The sequence below is a fragment of the Lissotriton helveticus genome, chromosome 4_1 (genome assembly GCF_964261635.1).
Source record: "Lissotriton helveticus chromosome 4_1, aLisHel1.1, whole genome shotgun sequence".
In the NCBI taxonomy this organism is placed as follows: domain Eukaryota; kingdom Metazoa; phylum Chordata; class Amphibia; order Caudata; family Salamandridae; genus Lissotriton; species Lissotriton helveticus.
The window spans coordinates 930,718,760-930,741,862 of NC_136063.1; the positions used below are offsets into that span (position 1 = coordinate 930,718,760).

General features: G+C 46.4%; 1 protein-coding gene across 1 annotated transcript in view; it reads right to left on the bottom strand.

The window, feature by feature from the left end:
- The window catches only part of ARHGAP28 (Rho GTPase activating protein 28), a 1,241,333-nt gene that overhangs the window by 628,873 nt on the left and 589,357 nt on the right, over positions 1–23,103 (bottom strand). The gene's annotated exons all lie outside the window — the stretch shown is intronic.

Genomic DNA, 23,103 nt, shown 5'->3' on the forward strand with positions numbered 1-23,103 from the left:
TAGGTCAACTACCAGCTGACCTGAAATTAGTGATGGGAGGGGACTTCAATTGCCACTTTGAACCACTCGAGGGTCTAATGGAGGGACCATTCACAGCTGAGGATGATTATTGGGGAGTTCCCCCCTCCTCCTCACCTCACCCTAAAGCATGGTCCCCGTTGGCAATACAACTCACCTCCCTCACTTTGAACTTCGCACTGAGGGCGTGTAATGGGCGCACTCCCTCCGATACTCCATCGGTGTGCACATTTAATAGAAAGGGGCATGAGTCCAGGCTGGATTATATTTTTATTGATATATCCTTATGGCCCAAAGTGCAAGACTTTAAAGTGGTATCAAGAACAGATAGCGATCATAATTCTCTTTTCTTGGAAATTCAGCACCCAACCTCTGCTGTAGGGCTGGCAACCATTGACGCCGGAGGTGACCAGGGGGACATACTCCTCACTACAAGTAGGCGACGGGTGAAATGGGGGAAGCTGGTCAATAATGAAAATGCCATGAATAAGTTATATGGTATAGCACTCCCCATGTTTCAGGAGGTGGATGCTCTCATTAGTCAACCCAGACTCTCTGACTACAATGAGAGACTTTCCGGCATCCATCAGACTTTGGTCAGGGACCTGGCAGATGTTTTTAACCCGGTGGTGCCTTTAAGAAGGAAAGTTACCCGTATTGCGACTTGGTATACTCCTACCTGTAGGAAAATCAAATCCGATCTACTTTCAGCCATCAAAGAAGGTAGTGATAGGGAGAGGGTTGCAACCCTGAGGAGGGAGTACAAGTCAGCAGTGGCCAGCGCTAGGGCTGAGTGGGATTGGAACCACTGGCAGGAACTGTTTGAAGCCCTGAAGTGCAGAGACTCTAGGAAGTTCTGGGCTCTGGTTAATAACGGTACAGGGGTGCTCACGTCTGCTGTAGAGCCTAATATTGCCCCCTCTGTTTGGGAGGCCCACTTCGGAGCACTATACCATGCAACCACACTATGGCCCGATGGGTTGGCGGCGGAGTTTCCCTGTCCCTCAGACACGACCCTGGAATTTTCTCTAGGCGAGGTGAAGACAGCACTGGAGTGTCTGGCCTTGGGGAAGGCACCGGGGTTGGACAAGCTACCCGGTGATCTGTTTAGGCACCATCCTGATATCTGGGCCCCGTACCTTCTCATTTTATTTAACGCTATACTAGGAGGTATGGTGGTTCCTCCCTCTTGGTTAGGGGCAGAAATTGTGCCAATCCACAAGAAAGGCTCCCCTCTGAACCCAACAAATTATAGGCCAATCAGCCTTATAGACGTCCCCCAAAAGCTCTTTGCGCGTCTTATTTTGAACCATCTATTAGACTGGGTAGAGGACAATGACATCCTGAGTCCTCTGCAGGCTGGCTTCAGGAAGAACACGTCGACCATGGACCAGATCTTCCGCCTCGTCCTCCTTTACTGGAAGACCGTGATGATCGAGGGGGGAAGACTGTACATGGTCTTCGTGGACCTGAGGTCAGCCTTTGACCTAGTCCCGCGCAGAAAGCTGTGGGAGGTGCTGGAAAAGCTAGGAGTTCCCCCCCAGCTACTTAACATTTTAGTCAGGCTGCATGAGAACAACTATGCGCAGGTCAGGTGTGGGAAAGATGGCAAATTGTCATCTAGGTTCCCCGTTTCTCGAGGGGTGAGGCAGGGTTGTGTCTTGGCACCAACCCTGTTTTGTTTGTACATCAACCATGTCATCTCCCACCTGGAAAGTGTCAATAACAACGACGCCCCTTGCCTGGCAGGAAGGAGGGTACCGGCAATTATGTTTGCCGACGATACCCTCCTTCTTTCCAAATCCCCCATGGGGATTCAGAGGATCCTGGATGGATTTGGACTTTTCTGTGCTCAGCATGGGTTGGAGATAAACACAGAAAAGACAAAGTACATGATTTTTAATCCACCCACTAAAACAAGACCTAATCCTACCCTGGGGACGGTCAGCCTCGAGAGGGTGTCCACCTTCATATATCTGGGGGTAACATTACAGGAACACTTATCTTGGGACCACCAGATAGCACGCTCAAGGGTAAAACTGTCTCAACTGACCGGTGCAATTCTGAAGGTGGCCAATTCTTCGTCCTTTAAGCCTGTGAGCCCGGCCCTCGAAACCTATAGGTCCCAGGCCAAGGCAGCGGCCATTTATGGCAGTGAACTTTGGGGGCATAAAGCGGCGAAGGACTTGTCTACAGTTGAAAATAGTTTTTAAGGCGCTTATTGGCTCTTCCACGTGCAACGCCACTTTTGCCCTTGAGAATGGACCTGGGGCTCCCCCCTATTGCAGAGGAGCTTGTGTCCAAACCAGTGAAGTTCTGGCACAGGCTCTGGTCTACGAATGATCTGCACCATTATAGGGAGGACCTTACCAACGTCATGAGCCTTAATTGTGGTGGAAAAATTCCTTGGCTTGTCTCTGTGAAAAACGAACTGATTGCAATGAATCTCCGTGACCTTTGGGAGGACCCAGCGCGAGGCTGCCAAGCAATCTCGCGCAAAGCCCTGTCAAAAATGTTTAAGGACAGGTCTCTTGCACTTTTGGTAAATGCCCAACACAGTGGCACCCTTACTTTGCGATTTTTAGAATCCAAAAATTCATATACTTTTGAACCTTTTATGGATCTTATTTTTCCCATCCTGGCGAGAAAACTCTTTGTCCAATGGAGGCTTGGCACACTGCCCACTAAAACTTTCACATCCAAGTGGTCTAACACGGCCGATAAATCTTGTCCCTGCTGTAAAACCCACTTGGAAGACGACCTTCACATCTTGTTTGTGTGCCTCGCCTACCAAAGGCCCAGGAAACGCTGGATAGCACCACTTTGTAAAAACCTAGGGTTCAGAGAGTATGCTCAGGCTTACAGGATTCTGAAAACCAGTACCTTGGGTCACATCGTGTTTGCCGTCTCGAAATTTCTTATGGCTATATGGCTGATCAGGAAAAAAAATATCTGCTGACCCTCTTGAACTTTTAGTGTCTTAAATATTCCCACGCCGGGATGGAGTATTTTATAATATGTATTTCTCTTAAATATAATGTGTATTTTATTGTATGTGTTGTTTTTTATTGTCTCTTTTATGGTCTATATGACCGAAATAAAGAATTTTTGGATTGGATTGGCTTCACTGTTATTGAAATGTTAAATTTGATAACTGTAAGACTCAGTTTAAAAACAAAGTCCATCCAAGCAAGCGTAGTTCGCGCGTAGTTCGCACCTAGTTTGTGTGGTGCAAACACCATCCTTATCATCCTGCACTATAAAAATTTGAAGCAGAGGATGATTTTTACTGTACTGAGGCTTATGTATTAACAGTTGCCCTAAGGTCTGTTATAATCTGCCTTTGCCTAATCCACGTCCCTGAGTTTCCTCTGGTTCAGTTTGGAAAACTGTCAGTGTTACGGTGTTACAGTGTTGGTGAAGCAGTTGCTGTAACCTAGGAATATGACTATAATAGGGATTATGTGTTTCAGTTGTGCGTTGATGTTTATTGCGGTGTTTGCAGTCCTTTGGTGAGTTAGTGGGTTGCGCGGTGTGGTGTCCATTTTGATTCCAGGAGGACTGTGATGTGTGATGCGCCGCAGTATCTCGTTTGCACTTATGCAGAGAAACATGCTTGATGCAAGAGTTGAAGTTGGTTATCGGAACCGTTAAAGTCTAAGATTTTTGGTATAATTATTGAAGTATATTCAGTTGTACCTCTCTGTTAAGGTTTGTGGTATCAGACCGTGACACACTATTGGAAAATAGATTTGGAGGAGATTTTTAAAGTAACTCTTGATCTGGGGTTTATCATTGGGTACAATGAAGAAGAACTATTTTTCCTTTGAAAAGAAGCCACTAGGTATGCATGTGGGACACAAGACTTTTGAAGTAATAGCTACTGAATTTGGAATTGATCTTTCTAAGAGTTTGACTTTAAGAAAGAAGTTCAGGATTTTCATGACTGGAAATGCACTTAAGAACATGCAACTCCCATTGTTAAAGGCACAATTGAGGGACTTAATTAGTAACTTTCAACGTCTGCTAAAATCCTGAGGGCCACCTTGTAAATATCGCGATGTGCATTACGCGATAATTTACAAGGTACTCCATCAGGGGTACGCCCACTGATGCCCACTTTGCATCTCATTTAGAGATGTAAAGTGAGGCGTCGGCAAAACGGGTGCTAATATGCGCTAATGCATGTTAGCACCACGTTGTAAATAGGGCGATAAAAATATTGCCACTTTATCGGCAAAAAGTGCAGCTAAAGTGGCGATATTGCCCTTGATAATATGCCCCACATTTCTTGAAAACTAAGGTTCACAGAAGAAATTGATTTGCTGAAAATCTCAGGGACAACTCAAGAATTCAAAGAGTCAGTGCATGCTTATTATGAACAACTTATGCAAATGTTTCATTAGCATAGTGGTATTGAACATCCTGAACGCAGGGATCTCAATAATTTCATGTCACATTTTATTCCTGGTCTACGGCGGGAGATTAGTCCTCACTTCCAGTATAATGCGATCTATTGGCAAGCTGAGACTTTAGACCTAATTGTGCAGCACACAAATTATTGCAGTGATAATTTTGAAGAGAGGCAGAGAAAGATTAAAGTGAAATTCCTGTTGGCTGAAACAAAAGGTAGAACCGGGCTCAGAAAGTGCTCCAGAATGGTCCCTACATGGGAGGTTCAGGATACAGGTCAAGAAGAGGTAACAGAATCAAGATATTGCGTATCAAGGCAGTCATAGGATGATAGAAGGTGGAATTCGTTTCCCACAGGGTAGAGGACAATGCGTGGCAGATTATTTGAATTAAGGAATGGATATAGCTATGTTGAAGAACACTATGTCATGTCATTAAGTTAAAAAAAACTGGGACACTGGAAACACACGTGCCAATCTATTCCTCATTGAGCAAAATTTTATAAATGCAAAATGTAAATAATATTCCAGTTCCAAATGTGCATTTCCCTAGAGCTCCAATTCCTAATCCTAAACTGCCCTATGCCCTGTTGCTGCAGCATAATTTGACTGTTCTGAGTTTTAATGCGACCACAAACCATAGAGTACAACAGTACCTTTGCCAAGTTCAGACAGTTTCCAACAGTTTCCACTCTTTGACTTGTTAGAAGACTTAGGGTTTGATCAATCACAATGACGGTGCCTAAGAGGGAACGAGAATTGTGTATTTGGTGCAACCGCAGAGGAAAACCAGAGTGGGCCATTTGTGGAAGGTGAAGTGAATGACCACCCTGTGTCATTTTTTACCAAGATCGGTGCTATCCATTCTATTGCATGTACAGTGGAAGACTCAAACCTAAACTTCTAAGGAAGACAAGTCTATCAGGCATTGCCAATAAGACGATAAGCAGTCCTGTTTCCACCAAAGTCCTTGTGAAGACTGTCCAGCTTGAAGAAGACCAGAGTCTGTTATTCAAGCCCTGTAAATTTGCTGGGCAGAGATTCGTTATACAAGCTCTACTGTGTGATTTACTGTACATCAAATGGTGTTAAACTTCAAACCCATGATGAAGATGCAGACTTTAAATTGAGCACTCAGAAATCTATAGTTAAAAATGAGTACCATTGAGTTGGGTAACAATAAATATCTATTATTGAGCACCAATAGGCTTATGGGTGAACATTCGCTTTACAAATACACATTGTATATGTTACTTGGGTTGTTACTAGTTATGACAATAGAAGATTTGCCACAAGACTTGAAAGGTTCTTAAATGGAAGAAGACTGTGGTTACACTTGTAAATCCATTGGCTTGATTAATGGTGTTGAATTAAGGGAGGCCAGGAAAGATTTTAATACATTTACAAGGTCTCAATTCATGGTGTACCTTAAAAAAGGACAAAAACATTCAACTTTATACCACTACCAGTGGCATACTTTATCATCTGGTTTCTGATCACCACTTCCTATTCATCTGTTGTAAGAAAGTTCCTCTTTTTGAATGGTCGCCCCCACTTTTTTCTAAACTGCCAATGTGCTTTGACTGAGTGTGCCCTGGGTTCCTGCCAAACAGGTTCCCAGGGCCTATGTTCTTTCCCTAAACTGCATTGAAAACAAAACCCAATCGGCACCCTTGAGCCACAGGTCAGTCCCTTGCAAATGGTACCACCGGTACCAAGGGCACTGTGGCCAGGGAAGGCCTCTAAGGGCTGCAGCACTTATTGTGCCACCCTTAGAGGTCCTGTACCTTTACACACACACACTGCCTTTGCAGGCAGCGTGTTTGGGTGCAGAACAAAGTGAAGAGTAGACATGGCACAAATCCCTGTGGGCCATGCCTACAACCCACTGCCCTGGCCTAGGTCAGCCACCCCTCTAGCTTGGTGCACTACACCAGTGGTGAGGGTGCATAAGCCCTCTACCCCTCAGTGTCTAAGCCAAGTCTTAGACATTGTAAGTGCAGCAATGACAATAAGAGTATATGGTACTGGGAGTTTATCATTACGAACTCCACAGCTACATAATGGCTTTTCTGAAAACTGGGAAGTTTGGTATCAAACTTCTCAGCACATTAAACCCACACTGATGCCAGTGTGGGATTTAATGAAAAATGCACACATCTTAGAGATGCCCCTGAAAAACGACCTAACACTAGTGTTGAGGCTGAGTGGCTGCTCGCCAACTGCCACCACCAGACATGTTTCTGGACCCTTGGGTCGAGAGCCTGCTGATCTCAAGGGTCTGAAACAAAACACATCCTGGGACGAGGCGCCAAGCCTCCTTGCCCAGGATGGGCAGGGACGACGAAGGGGAAGCTTCAAAGGCTTGCCGCCTTTGTGATCTTCCCCAGGCCTTTTGCTGCTTCCAACAACTGGCCTCTACCGGTTCTGATCCCCCACTTTGGGCGGGAGAATTGGCGGGAAGAGAAGGATGCCCGCTGACTTGGCCCCAGCCCTACTGGCCTGTCCCCACCTCAAACCTGCACAAGCAAAATCCCGGTGTGTCCTGCAGCCAGCAACCTCAAGAACCCAGAGGACCTGCCCTGCCTTCCACAGAAAAAACTCTGTCTCCCGTGAGCACCGGATTTGCTCACCCACAGACTCTGGCCAACCGCGAGTCTGCACCCCTCTGCACCAGCACCCATGGCCCGAGTTCAAGTGGCTCAACACCATGAGGAGGTCTCCCCAGCAATCCTGACCTGAGATCTAGTGACCTCTGACCTGCCTCGAATCTCCCAGTGAAGCCTGCAGCCTCTTTCTGGAGGATTCCCCTCGACCGCGACCGGAGCTGGTAAGGAAAACCCGACGCCCACAGACACCCCTGCACCCGAAGTCCCACGGCCTTGGGTGGCCCAACCAATGGTGTCCCAGCATCCCCGGGCATCCCAACTTACCTCTTCAACTGGGGGTCAACTCCAGAAGATCTTCATCCCTGAGCCTGCAGTCTTTGTTTAAACCAGAGAATCCCTGTTGAAATCTAAAGGTCACCTGACACCAAACCAGCACCCTGCACGCAGCCGCCCCTGCACTGCTGCGGGTGTACTTTGGGTGCTAAAATGGATCCCCCTTTGCCCTGAGCTAAACCCTAGGATCTTTGCTCCCACAACCTTGTGGGCTGCTCCTGAGCAGCCACCAACCGGAGGCCACCTTTTCCCCTTTGGATAACATTGTGCCTCAGCACTCTGCACCCGGCCACCCTAGTGCCGCTGAGGGTGTTTGGAGAGTGCATCCTTGAGCCTGGGGGAACCCTGGTTCTAACTGTAGAATACCAACTTTCACAACAAAGTACTTCCCTGTTAATCAATAACTTAATTTCCCTCCATAGGAACACATTGACTGTTTTTCCTTGAAAAATGTTGTGTGGAATTGGTTTTGTATTGAACTTTTGAAAAACTGCAAAGAACTAAAAATTGATTACTTACCTTTTCTCTAGGAAATGTCCCAGTGTGATATCTAGGTGTATCAGACTGATTAGAAAAACTAATGCTCAAAGTGATCTGAAAAGTAATTCAAAGTAATCTAACAGTAATTTCCACTGTATTGAAAGAATTTACAAACCTGTAACAAAGTCATTTTCATTCAGCTTGCTTGTATTGTTCAACCTGCCTTGAAAATCATCAAATACACTTACCTGTGCCAGGCCTGCTTGGTTCTTGGAAATAAATACAACTAAATAATGTTTTCATACAAACGAAATTGGTTTGAGTTCAGTATTTGAGTGTGTGACATCACTTGCTGATTGAGTGTGGACAACAAATGCTTAACACTACGCTCTGATAAAGCCTTACTGCTCCTCCTCACTACCACAAATAAAGAGTAAGGTGCTATCTACTTTTACCTCTGCCTACCTTTGGTGTTCCACGTGACTTTGTGCACACCATACCTCATTTTGGTATAGTATATACAGAGCCAGTTTCCTACATCTGTATATTGTGGGCTTCCTGGAAATGTCTTTATGAGATTTTTTGTGTGCACAGCTACTGAGTGAGGGTTCCTTCAGTAGCTGTATGAAGTATGAAGAGTGAGTTCTTATTTTCAAGGGACTGCTAGACTCACGGGGCGTGGCGGTGGTGATCTTCGGACCACATTATTATTACAACTAGGGTTGTTGGACTGCCACAACCACCAGGGATCTGAGCTACCTGACGGTGGCGCAGATGTCTTGAGGCCGCAATATGCGGCGGTCCTGCCAAGCATATTACGAGTTTCCTCTTCTCCCACGGCTTTCATGGTGGTTCCTCCAGGGCCCCCTTTTGCCTCTGGGGCATGGGGTGCATGCCTGTGGGGGCACATGTTGTGCCCCCTCTGTGCACGCACACCAGTACCTGCACGGCTGGACTGCACCTTTCCATGCCGTGCAGGTACTGCCTTTGAGGTTCCCATTGCATTGCCTATTTCATATTTACCGCTATGGGAACATCAAAGAACCACCTGCCAGTGACTGGAAAAGACATAATCTGGTGGGCGATGCACACACAAGTTTGGCGGTGGGTTGGTCCGGCTCCCGCATAGCAAACTCGTAATCAGGCCCTTAATCTTAATTTATTTATGAACTTCCCTATTGCATAACTGAAAAATAAAGAAACATGGTATGCTTTAAAGGAAATCCTCTGATAATAGTCTACCTTTTTGTGTCATCAATGACGCCCTATTAGTGTCATTCATGAAGGAGAGGTCCCTATACATCAGCCTCTGAAGAAAGGGAAGAACTTATAACAATGTGCTAATTGGATGTGTCTCAGAGGGCTGGCCTACTTGTCCTACAACACTGTAGAAAAGGCACTCAAGATCATTAGTTACAAAAGTCTTACGTTTTTGGCTTCACTCAGAGAATTATTTTGAATACCAAGGTAAGCTATACCTCCAGAGTACCGGAACGTCTATGGGCAGCACATTTGCTCCTAGCGTAGCCGGACTCTATGTCCATGATTTCGAGACCAAGTACATCTTATCCACCACTAATCCCTTTTCCTCCTCCATAGGACTATGGAGGAGGTACATTGACGATATCTTCCTCATCTGGAAGGGTGATGAGGCCACTCTAGGACAATTCTTGACTTGGGTTAACACCTTAGACCCATACCTAAAATTCACCCACTGCTCCAGCAATGAAGCAGTGGTATTCTTAGATGTGGTCGTTACAGTAAGTGGCACAGTCCTAACCACCAAGACTCACTATAAACCGACAGCCAAGGACAACCTGCTTGAATTCTCAAGCTTCCATCCCAGACCTCTCAGAGAGAACCTACCATATGGCCAGTATCTTAGGATACGTAGGAATTGTAGTGACATAAGGGACTACAAAATTCAAGCAACCGATCTTACTGAGAGATTAAAATCAAGAGGTTATCCTGCCAAGATCCTTGATAAAGGGAACAAACGTGCAAGAAACCAACCACGTGAAGCACTCCTGGAAGATACCATCAAAGAACCCACAGACACACCACTTACATGTGTCTCCACTTACAGTTGTCTAACAGATGCTATGAAAAAGTCAGTCAACAGACACTGGAAGATCATCATGAGCAATAAAAGGACCTGGGAAAAACCACTCTTCTCGTTCAAAAAAGGCAGGAGCCTTAAAGACAGCTTGGTACATACTCGACCGAAAATTGATATGCCCGGCCCTCTCAACGAGAGATCCATTACAAATGCATGGGGCCTTCCCCCATCATAGGACACTACCCATGCTCTAATTGTAGTGTATGCCATCTGACGACACATACCAAACAACTATCCTTGGAACCAGACAGGACATGGACACAGAGGACACACACAAATTGTAATTCTACGAACGTCGTCTATCTTATCACGTGCCCCTGTCAGATGAGATATGTTGGAATGACCACCCGGAAAGTGAGAAAGCGCATCTGCGAACATCGCAGCAACATACGATGCCGTAAAGCAACTACCAAGATGAGCGAACACTTCATCCAGCAAAATCATACCCCTAATGATCTCCACTGGAGCATCATTGAGCAAATCACTACTGTTAGAAACACCGCCAGCGTCCTATTTGAGAAAGAACAACGCTGGGTATACAGACTGGGGACACATCTTAATGGTCTTAATGACCAAATCCCTTGGTCTTCTGTACTAAAGCACTAGGTACATCCATTAACACCGAGTCTACTTCAAGTCCTTTACTTGCCAATGTGCCGTGACGTCATGATAGCATGACGCTCTATTACAATAAAACTATGATCTGAGCACCTATTCCAGTGCTCAATATTACTATTGAGGACAGATACCTTCTGTGTCTCTAGTCCTTCTATCGCAATTTTGCCCTCTCCGTTCATCCCTGAGCACTTTCCTTTTCCTCCCCTCCACCTGCGCTTATAGATTTCTTTATAAGTGTCCCGGTGTCACTTCATTCAGTTATCCCTGAGCAACGACTTCCCTTGCTCCCCACTACCCGCGCTTATAGATATCTTTATAAGTGCCCGGGTGTCACCTAATGCCTTATGTGTTCTAAATACACTTGCCCCGTCATTAATAAAGTTTCATTCACTTCTGACACCAACGAGGCCACGCTTGAGTTCTTAGCCTCTTTTTCATCTCGCTAGCTCATTGGAGGACTAGCCGCTGACAAACACGGGTTGCTTGCATTCCAAGCCTCACTTTAATCACTGTGGTCTGATTGGTCCACCGCACCCACACAGCAAACTCCTCCCTCGCCGGCAGTCTCCTTTAGCGTTCTCCGACCGCGACCATTAATCCACGAGGTCTGGTTGCAGGAGACGCTAGGTGCCGAGCGGGTGCAAGGCGTTGCGGGCGTAAGATCCCTCCCATTTACCACCACTGAGCTAAGTAACTAGCGATTTTGCTAATTCAATATGTCTAATTCTCATTCCGCCTTCTCTAATTTCCCTCCTGAGGGTGTGCCATTGTCGCCTCCACCCCCCTCCCGAGACCTATGGGGTGTGAATCTTTTAATTTACAAGTGAGAAATCCTCCTTACTAGCTAGTCCTTATTATTATTTCTCTTTATCGTGATTACACCACCATTGGCCCAGCATTTTGGCCCATTGATCGTCAACCACGTGTGTTGTGTTATGAGCCAATCTTTCATACGGCCATATCTTTGTTGCCATAGTGCATGTTCACACGCCGTCTGGCTCCCAGAACAGCGTTTTTTTGCACTAACGTATAACGTACGGCACCAGGTCACGCATATTGACTAGCCTCTAGCACTATAATTCGGAGATCAGCCTTACAGAAAGCACTACAGGCAGATTGCATTAATTAAGTGTTGTTTGTCTTTATTGTATGTATGTCCTATTTTTCCAGACTATACAGGTTCCTCCAAACTGAGGCAAATCCGACAACTTGTTGGTTTGTTTTCTGCACTTGTTAATTTTTACACTTGATTTTAACTTTCACGTCCTCTGGTAAGGGTGGGCCTTAGCGTGCCCACACCGTCGAGGTACATTACAAACGGTCCTGAAGAAAACCCAGTAAAACTACACATAAACGGGCAGAAACATGTCGACCCCACCTTAAGTGGAAACATTCAAAATATTATTTGATAGATTTCCCAAAACACATAATTTTAACCATGTCAGGCTGACCATTGAATAACATTTTTTGTGTGGTACAGCTTCTTGACATTTTTAATCCACATTCTTTTCACACCACTGTCACAAAGAAACCAGCTCCGCAGTATTCTAGCGTTGTAGCACACCAGGGAGGCACTCGGCTTCTCCTGGTGGGCCAGATGATGAAGCATGTCACCACCCAGGGTGGTGAGTGAGGGCTTCTTAAGAAATCCCTAATATTTTCCAATGTGTAATATTTAGGTTGATTCTCTCTCCTCTGATTTTGTGCTCACACACGTACCTCTCACGACACTCTTCTGTTGTTTGACCACCACCTTCACTCAGTTATGTACATGCTTCAAAGGAAACTCTCCAATCAGTTAATACTGTTAAATAATACCGTGTATGTTCAAGGTAATTCAGTGATTCACTATAGTTGGTAATACATTGAAATACACTCACACATAAGGTGTCCCTGACAAACCGCACACAACAAGTGGCACTACAACCACATCTCCTCATCAGTCTGTGGTACTGGTCACAACAGGCAAAAGAGCATGGGGCTCCTTATGTAGCTTTATGAATGCAGCTAATCCAGCAATTCCTTATTTCTCCAAAGTGAGTGCTGTTATTTTAAAACAAAAAAAGAGAAAACAAGTGTTTTTCCAAGAGTATAGAGGTTAGTACCTCTTACAGGTTAGTACTGGGAACACCTCCCTGCACCCTGGCTGGCCAGCTGCTGATGGAAGACACCAGGTTAATGCCTATGTTGTACATGGTACGAGGCTGCATACGGTGGGACATCATTACTATGAAGGATGATATAGCAGGAGACATTGTTCTTCTATCTTTCCTCTGTCATTGTTGGGGACTACTGCATTACCTGTAGAGGATTACTTGCCTTGAGATCTGTCACTTAACTTTATCTCTACCTCGTTGAGTAATTCAATTTTCCTACACCACTAACATGTAATAGGGCTTTCTAAAATAAATAAACTACATTTACAGATGGCTGAATGTCAAAAATTCATATCCTTGAACGTGGGAATGTAGAAACGGGTTCATCACATTATATGAACTGTACAGGTATTATGATACTCCACAAAGGTCCCTGTCAATATTGATTTTTCCACTACTAAAACTATCTGGCAACAGACCCAACCAGGGATCTTGGGAATGTGTAACATGGGCACCAGGGGCTTCTGCTACCAATCTGATGGTCACATGCTATCTTCCCCCAGTCCCGACTGAAACTGTAGATGAAGGGGGAGATTTATCATTCTTTCACGCAGCGCAACGCAGCAAGGCACCTTGGTGCACAGCGTGAAAGGAAAAGGGCTGGAATGCACTGTATTTACCCTTATATCCCACATTCTTGTCCTTTCCTAGTGCTGGTGCACATATGAATGCCTGTTACCAACATAAGTACCCTTGCGTCATGGTGCAAGGGTGCCTGCATTGTAGACATTTCTGCTCTTTCTAAGTGTGCTACAGAATTTAGCACACAAAGCAAAAGGAAAAACGAGGAGAAATAAAGATATTTCTCCCCGTTACGCCTGGGGAGGTGCAGCATTTTGACACTTTCCCAGGTGTACCACTAATGGTAAATCTGAGAATGCACCAAAATCTATAGGTGGTTGTGTGAAGGCTTCCCTGCTGCATATTAAAGTAAGGTAGCGATTTGTGCTGCCTTGCGTTACTCCATATTTATCAAGCCGTGCATGGCCACGTGTGGCCTTGCGTGGCTTGAAAAGTCTTACTTATGAGTTACGTCGTTCTTGCACCCCATTGCATGGCGCAAGGGTAAAGCAGCACGTGACGCAAGGGCGAAGCAACTCATCGGTAAATATGGCCCTTATTGTTTAAGTAACAGAAGATGTTTATAGTAGGGCATCACAATGCTTTCGTATGGAAAACAAGAAGAACAATGACCCACAGAAGTAATACAAGGTAGAGGCACCATGTATTTAAAGTATATTTGTTCTTGACACATTACATTACTGAAACCTGATCGTCCATTGCAAAGGCCGAAATTCATCAACGTAAACTTCCTGTTTTGAACGTTTCTGTAGTCAACCCCCTCCCAGCCCCCAATGGTATTCACCTGAGCACTTTGTAAAAATTGTCTACAAATCTTGCATATTTATTTAAAGATTCTTCGCATTAAATGGATCATTCACATGCTTTTCAATGTAATTTGCAAAAACCTGCCCTGCCTGTTGTGATTGCTTGCATCAGTTTAAATAATGTTACACATTATTTTGCAAAAACACTCGCTTCGTGAAGTTACACCTTGCACAGTGTGCATGTTTTAACCACTGCTGCCGAGTTTTCACTGTAGTGTGATTCATAATCAGTGTCATCCTCAACATTAATACAAATAAACTGTGTTTTAATATAATTCTAAGCACTTCAAAACAGATGCTAATATTGCATATGTCATATTTCCCCAAGTTCTCGAATATTTGTCTCTCATTTCTGAAAGGCTAATGTCTGTGAGGTCGTCTGGGAAAGTGCCGCCAAAACTGCCTGTCCTCTTAGTTCTAATCCTAAAACGCATTTTTGAGATCTTTTACATTTAGCCTTTACCACGATTTACTACTTCTTGAATGACCTTTATTTGACCTTTATATTGTAATTGTAATACTTTTTGTAAAGCACTTACTACCCTTGATGCAGCACTGAAGCACATTATGCTGGGCAGTACGCTGTTCCAGAACCCAAGTTTAATGGTTAGTTCAGTGCTATTGGTTACTGTTGGTTATTGTGATTAATCTTATATACTCAAAGCAAACCATTCCATGCAGTCGTTTCAGTTTTTTTTATGGTGGGCTAAAGTAACAGTGGTTGGTTGCAATCATTAGTGGAGGAGAGCTCAAGCACATGGTTGGTGAGTTTAATGCTGGAGTTAGAGGAGATTAGGTATTGTTAGTATGACTTTCACTTAACATATTATAGTACACATTGAGATTGGGCAGATTTAATAATTTCGTCTACTAAGCAACCACAGTCCCCTACAGCATGAAAACCCATGCCTTTTCACTGAATTATTGACTTGATCCATGCCTGAGCCAGGCGTGAACTGGAACCAGGTATAATGTCAGTTAAATGAGACGTCCTCCTGCTCTCAAGATCAGGAAATAAATGTATAAAAACAGCGAATGGACCATCCGACTTGTTCACGACCTCCAGGTTAGAGTCCCTAAAGCTAACTGATTTGTCATCAAATTCCTAAAAATATCAATACAAAAAGCCAGCTCTTCCCTGGTCCTTGCTTGCAAAATGCAAATGCTATTTCAAGGAAAAGATAAGTTCTAAATAGATTTTGTAAATAATTTAAGAGCAGTTGTTTGGATTTTGAAAGCTCTCATCACTCAAATATGCAAAATATTAATTTGGACTGTTAGAAAATGAGTGAGCTGATAATGTGTAGACGAATTCAGGGCCCGATTCACAGAACTAACTTAAGACAAAATCCTAAACTTAATACCATTTTGGTATTCACAGAAGGCACCTACTCATTTTGGTATTCACAGAAGGCACTTACAGCCTGATTCATGAAAAAGGGAATCTGCGATTCTCAAATAGCGATTTACAGCGAATCGCTATATGAAAAGCGCAGATCGGCATTCATCATAGTTAGCGAGAACAAAAAGCGATTCGCTCCCGGCCGCAAAAAGCGTTAGCGAATTACTAAAATCGCAGAAAAATCGCTATTACCCTCAAAATCCGTGTCGATTTAGCGATATCGCTATTAGCGAGATCGCTAATTGCGAGATCGAAAAATACGATCTCGCTAGTAGCGAGATCGCTAAAACGGGAAGTCGCTTTTTGAGCACAGTGATGACGACATCACAACCAGGAAGCAGGCAGTTCCCACCCCCATTCAGTACTGTTAGACTGATCTCGAGGCTGCAGCTGAACAGAGCTCCTACCAGGACACCTCCAAACCTGCTAATCCCACCCATTAGTGACTGCAGCTATGTCAGAGGAGCCAGCACCAGGGCCCAGTGACCCCGGGCGCAAGAGGAAGCTAAAGTTCTCCGAACAGGAGTTGGAGCACCTCATTGAGGGAGTGGTTGAGAACCACTCCAAACTATTTGGGAAGGACTCCAGGAGGGTGCCGGAGGTGGAGAGACGTCGTATCTGGCTTGGGATAGCTGCTAAAGTGAAAGCTGTGGGCGTGACACACAGGTCACTGGATGAGCTGAAGAAGCGGTGGTACGACCTCCGAGGTCGTGCCAAGGAGAGGGTGGCAGAGAGGCTGGGCGAGACCCAGGCTACTGGGGGCGGAGATCCAACAGTCCCTCCCAACACCCCCATGGAGGACCGCGTGGAGGACACTCTGGAGCCAGAGGCGTGCATAGGGGTCGTCAATCTGGACTCATCCCGACACAGCCAAGGTAAGTGGCATGCGACTGCGACCCTGTCCCCTAACAATGGCCATGGCCCTATAGCCTTCCATATTCATCCCAAGTCATGCAAACCATGCACATTAGGTCATGCCCAAAAGCATTGTGGGACATGTAGTCTGCCCACAATGTACAAGAACCCCAATGCAGCCTCACATGTCCCAAAGTACGCAATGCCAAAGCCAGGCAGGGAAAGTCATCCAGCATGCATGTAGCAACTGCACGTGTGACAGATACATGCAATTAGTGTACGTCCTATTCCCCCCACAGGTGGCGCTGACAACAGCAGCGACAGCGACAGGCTGTTCATTGATGATGCACGAGAGGATGCCGAGGAGGTGCCAACACCGACACTTCCTGCACCATCAGGCGCAGCACCTCTCCCTGCAGCCAGGGCAACACCAACTGCGCCAGCACCATTATTATTATTATTATTATATAAAATTTATAATGCGCTCAGTTACCCAGGGGCATCCCGGCGCAGTACAGAACAAGAAGAAGCGCACTTTATCACTACACTGGAAACAAATAGGTCTTCAGAAGTTTCCTAAAAGGTAGGATCTTAGGCTCTGAACGGATCTTAAAAGGAAGGGAGTTCCACAGTGCCGCCACTTGCACTGAGAACCGCCTCCCCCCAGAGCGAGCTCTCTTTACTCTGGTTGACTGCAAGAGATGTCTTTGGTCCGACCGCAGTAGACGTGTGGGCTTATAGGGACGAACCATGGGGGCAAGGAGCGGAGGGCCCTTACCATGAAGAATTTTATGGGCCGTACACAGCGCCTTAAATTTCACCCGTTCCCTAACGGGAAGCCAATGAAGCATTTTCAAGGCCGGGGCAGCTGAATGTCTTCTGGGGACATCCATCAACACTCTAGCAGCTGCATTTTGTACTTTTGAGAGGTGCTGCGCCATCAGGCGCAGCACCTCTCCCCGCAGCCAGGGCAACACCAACTGCGCCAGCACCATCAGGCGCAGCACCTCTCCCCGCAGCCAGGGCAACACCAACTGCGCCAGCACCATCAGGCGCAGCACCTCTCCCCGCAGCCAGGGCAAGACCAACTGCGCCAGCACCATCAGGCTCAGCACCTCTCCCTGCAGCCAGGGCAAGACCAACTGCGCCAGCACCATCAGGCTCAGCACCTCTCCCCGCAGCCAGGCCAAGAGCAACTGCGCCAGCACCATCAGGCGCAGCACCTCTGACAACCACAACTCCACCACCAGCTGGACCATCTACATCTGGTGCAGCTACTCTGGTGACAGTGCACACATCCACTGTGGGCAGCCAGCAGAGCAGGCATGGCAGGGATCGCCAGCAGAACACAGCATGCAGCGGCAGGAGGGGGATGGCTGTGCGCGTGCCAGGCCTGAGCATTGAGCGCCAGATGCTACGCATACACCAACTGCAGGCACGACGGCAAGGGGCTATTCAGCTGCAGCTAAACAACATTGGCCGCAATGTGGCCTATGTGGGCGAGAGGATTGAGCGCATGACGACAGCCATGGAGGCCAACACTGCTGCGCTCATATCGCAGCGCAACTCCGCCCGCCGCCGCCACCGGCAGCTTCTTACGGGGCTGTCAGCCTACACCCGCTCAAACTATATTATCGGGAATGCTACCTCCCAGCTCTCACGACGGTCCCTGGCGCAGCAGCAGCAGTTGATCCAATGCGTTGAGGATGTTGGACGAGTGTTGGAGCAGGTCATCACTGCCGTGCAGGCACTCCATCCTACTGGGCCAGGCAATGGGGGGGGGACGACACCAGTGAGGGCACCTCCAGTGTCAGCAGCCTGTCTGCCTCACTGGTTGGCGTGTTACGCCGCAGCACCAGGCCCAATGCAGGGACACGTGCCGTCCAAGAGGAAGAGCCCGAGAGGCGTTTGGGTGCTGCGCGCCGGAGGCGCAATTGATTTTCATGTACATTGTCTGGGACATGCTGCTGATACAAGCATGTCCAGTGTTTTGTTAGGAGCAGTATGGCACAATACTGCTAGCATTTGATGAATGGAGACATTACATTATTATTGTGCATTTAACAATAATATTTATTCCTGCATCATACATCGGCCTCCTGTCATTATTTCCATTGGCATGCAATTGTGAATTGTTGGGTGAGGGGAGTGGGTACACTAGAAACTGTTCATTGTGATGTGGTTGCGGCGTCTGTATCCTTCAGCTGAGTTCTCCCCGCGTGCATGACGCACATGTGCAGGTGGCCGGTCGTCCCCTTCCGACTCACTGCCAGAGATCTCTACAGGTATCCGACGCTTGGTAGCAATGTTGTGTAGTATTGCACACACAGCCACAATGCGGCAGCACACATCAGGACTGTAGTACATGGCCCCACCAGTCTTGTGCAGTATGCGGAATCTGCTTTTCAGTAGCCCAAATGTCCGCTCAATGCAATTCCTTGTGCGTATGTGTGCTACATTGTAACGCCGTTGCTGTGGTGTCGCAGGGTTGAGGTATGGGGAGAGGAGGTATTCACGGAGGGCGTAGCCACTGTCACCTGCATGAGAGGAGCAGAGGGTGAGTGCCTGTGCAGCGCAGATACTACATCACAGTGTGACTTTGTGGGGCAAGTGTACTTACCAAGTAGGTGTCCTTCACCAAAGTCTCCCCTGGCCAGTCGTGTGTGGAGGCCGCTGTGCCGGAATATGAAGGAGTCATGTGTACTCCCCGGGTACTGTGCCACAATGTCCGTGATGTATGACTTAGCATTGCAGACCATCTGGATGTTGAGGGAGTGGTAGGACTTGCGATTGCGGTACATGTACTCTGTAGCAGATGGTGGGCAGATGTGGATGTGAGTACAGTCAATGCATCCTATCACATGTGGGAACTGCGCAAGATTGTAGAATTGCTGCTTGGTCACATCCAAATCCTGTTGGCTGGTGGGAAATTTGATGTGCTGGTGTAGCTGGGTCAGCATTGCGTCAAGGAAACTCCGTAGGCAGCGGGACATGGTGGGCTGGGATATCCCCCCAGCAGCCGCAACTATCCCCTGGAAGCTCCCGGAGGCCAGGAGGTGCAGGCTACACAATACCTGGACATGTGTAGGCACGGCATTGGTACGCCTTGTTGGGTGCTGCATCAAGGGGTCAAGGTCCTGTGTTAGCTTGATAATCATTGCCCCATTCAGGCGGTACTTTGCATATATTTGCTCTCTGGTTTGGCCCAGCAGGGTGACCCGCTGGCGGAATATCCTCTCCTGGATTCTGCGTCTCCTCCGTGCTGCTCGCTGTAGCCTTCGCCGCCTGACCACCATGTAGAGTCCTGGCATTGTGAAAATCCTTATGCTGCTGCAGCATCTCCTTAAGTGTGTTTGGTCAGGCCAGCAACTGTTCCTGATTGGGTAACGGTTTTTCAAATATTTTTTTAAGGGGCTCTGATGGTTACCACCTGCTTTGGGTTGTCCTTAAAATGCGCCTCGCTAATTGCGATTTAAGGGATTTTCGGTATTAGCGATGTTTCTTGAATAGCGATTGTGATTATATTGCGGTTTCGCTATTTTATTCGCAATTTCCCTGGTTCCTCACTATTTCCGATTCGCAATTGGACGGCTGGCGGGAATCTGCGAAAATATTAGCGAACTCGTTATTCTGGCTTAGCGATTTCGCTATTTCCTTCATGAATAGCTATTTTGACTATTGCGCTCGCAATAGCTTTTTCGCAGCTATTGCGAGCGCAATTTCGGTTCATGAATCAGGCTGTTACTCATTTCGGTATTCACAGAAGTTAGGAGTCCTAACTTTAGGACTCCTAAATGCCTTCTGTGAATACCGAAAGTCTTAAAGTTAGTATTTTTCTCAGTTTAGGACTCTTAAGTTAGTTCTGTGAATCAGGCCCACTGGACCTATTTTCCGTAATAAGAGCTGGGTGAACTGGTACTCTGTTACAAACATGATAGAGTACCCTGTCCCCCAAACTCTTAGCCAGCCTTCTATAATTAGAGTCAGCCAATCTGTGATATATTGCAGGAGATCCTCTGCTATCTCCACCGGAGGAAACCATTGACTGAGGGTCAGTCAGCTATTGGGCCGTCAATCAATGGATGTCAGGCCATCCGATCTAGTGAGGGCAGGTCTTCTGACATATTTTTTTCCTGCTCTGGACCACCAGAGAAATTTTGGAGGACCCTGAATAGAAACAATAAAAATCTATGCTGAGTGGCCAAATAAAACATGGTGGGTACTCAGCTAAGTTACATTGTCTTGATGTGCACAGTCAGAGATCTCCACCAGGTTGGTGGACATCTCTAAGTATAGGTGCTGTCATCCACCAGTGAAGTGGATGTCAAGACATCTGCTCCACCCATTCACCCTCTTGGCAGGATGGCAGACTGCACGCCAAACTGTAAATATGGTCTTAAAATTTACAAGGTGTTGAATTAACTGTTCAAGATGGTCATGTCTCAAGACTCCTACAAATTCCCAAAACTCCCTCTCCGTCCTTTAAATGTCTGATTCCCAGTATAGCGGCAGTATGTAAGCCATTAAGACAGGGATCCACCATCATCACTGAACATGCATCTGCAAATATTTCCACATCAGCCTTTGAAAATGACAATTTCCAAGTTGCTCATGATTTTGAAGCCTAGCTCGCCACTGGGGAGAAACCATAGTTTAAAACAGCCCTGTTCTCAGGACCCTCGCATGATTCTCTCTTAGATCCCACAATTTCTTCAAACACTTTCCCTGAAATATACATGTATCAATGTAAATGCCCAAGTTACTATAGGAATAAAATAAACATTCTGGTACATCAAAATCTGACCAATAACCACAGAGAGAGTAAGCACACAAGAATGCATGTCAATATTTGGAAGCAAAAAAGAGGACATTTTTAAAAGTAAATCGGAGGAACTTAATTACCTTATTGACTTGCATTGGAGTGAAAGCAATTCTAGACAGGATAAAACCTTAATAAAGTAATTTTTTAATTAAAAACTAGGTTTTCTTGTTTCCCCTTGGCCCATCTCTGTTTTCCTCACAGTAAAAGAGGTGTGTAGGTTATATTGAACGTTTAACATATATGCATTGCAAATTTACAGTCAGGTGCAGCTGGCACAGTTAACAGCGGTGGGGCTGGGGTGGGGCGGGGTGAGGCAGGGTGGGGGAAGTCAATAGATGACGGCATAGGAAAAGTAAAACAAAAAACTAAATAAAACCACTTACCTTGCACTCGCTGCAATGCTGAGTCGATAAAAGCAAAAAACTGCAACTTTTTAAAGATTACTTACAAACATAAATTTAAAAAAACACTTTGGAAGAGCTTTCTCACTGAAAAGAAAGGATCTGTTTTAAGTGGATATAAACAATTTGCAAAAGATGTATGCAGTAACTTAAAATGAAGAGATCCAATGGGTACAGTGGACTGACTCATTGCCCCATGCTGTACGCTGTAATCACCAGAGGCAAAAAATTGTAATCAAAATTCAACAGACCAACTGGGGGATCACGACGGTGAAGACTAGAGAATATCAAGAACCCGGTGGCGGGTCACCTTGGTGGGCCTGGAGCAGGACCATGAGGTGAGACAGAGCGATGGGGCTCAGTGTCGAGATATAGGAGGCCTTCCCCTGCCGGAGACCCGGTGTGCTGATGGGACGCAGTGTTGAGACCAAGGAGTCTCCTGTCAGGGGTCTCAGGCATGGAGGGCCTTCAGCCTTTGTGCGTGCTTACCCTGCAGAATATAAAGAGACAGAAATTGTGTGAAGAGCCAGCTGGGACAAACAGGGCCCCTGGTGAAGCAAGAATAGGTGCTCTAAAGGCCTGGGAGGGTGACGTGGGCCCACTGGAGGAGGAGGACTGGACGGAGGCCCTGGCCTTCCCGCGGGGGCTGCCATAGCCGTAAGTCTACGCCTCATCCAGTTCAAGTACCTTCATCGGTATACTTCACAAGGGTTAGACTGTGGAGGGCAGGTCTGGTGGCTTCCCCTGTGTGTCTCAGATGTGAGCGGGAGGAGGGTACTCTGCTGCATACAGTCTGGCACTGCTCTGCATTGGCGCGTTTTTGGAGAGGAGTTATGGCCTGCCTCTCTGACGTGTTGGGTTCAGACCTTCCCTGCTCACCGAAGCTGGTACTCCTATATGTTAAGGACGGGGTTGGGGCAACATATACAAACTCCATCTGATGCTGCCAGGGTTCACTTTGGCTAAAAGAGATATTGCCAGGCTTGGAAGGCACTGGTGCTGCCCTCAGTGTCCGTATGGAAGAACGGTCTGGACTTTTGCATGGGCTGGAGATTCCCATCTTTACAGCAAGGGGGTGCTCGCATAAAAATTTTAAAATCTGGAAGCGATGGGCGGACTACTGAGGCTTAGAGTTGGAGTCCGTTTCGATGGCGGGCCCCTCGACCTGGCCTAACTTTCTATTTTGTTGATACAGGACATAGTCTCTTGTGCGATGACAGGCCATGCTTTTCGCAGACAATGCCTTTACTTTTAATGTGTTGCTCTTGAGTGGACGTTAGTGTGATGGGGGGGTTCTTGGGGTTATGGTTACTTTGTTGGTTTTTCATTTGTATTGCTTTCCATTTTTCCTTGTTTTGCTCATGTTGACATTCAAAGTCAGGATGATATACGTTTCTTATGCAGAAGTTTCTGGGGTACAGTGCTCTGCTCTATATGTGCTATTTGACAAAAAACATGTGTTTAAAAAAAACTAAAAAAAAACTAGGTGC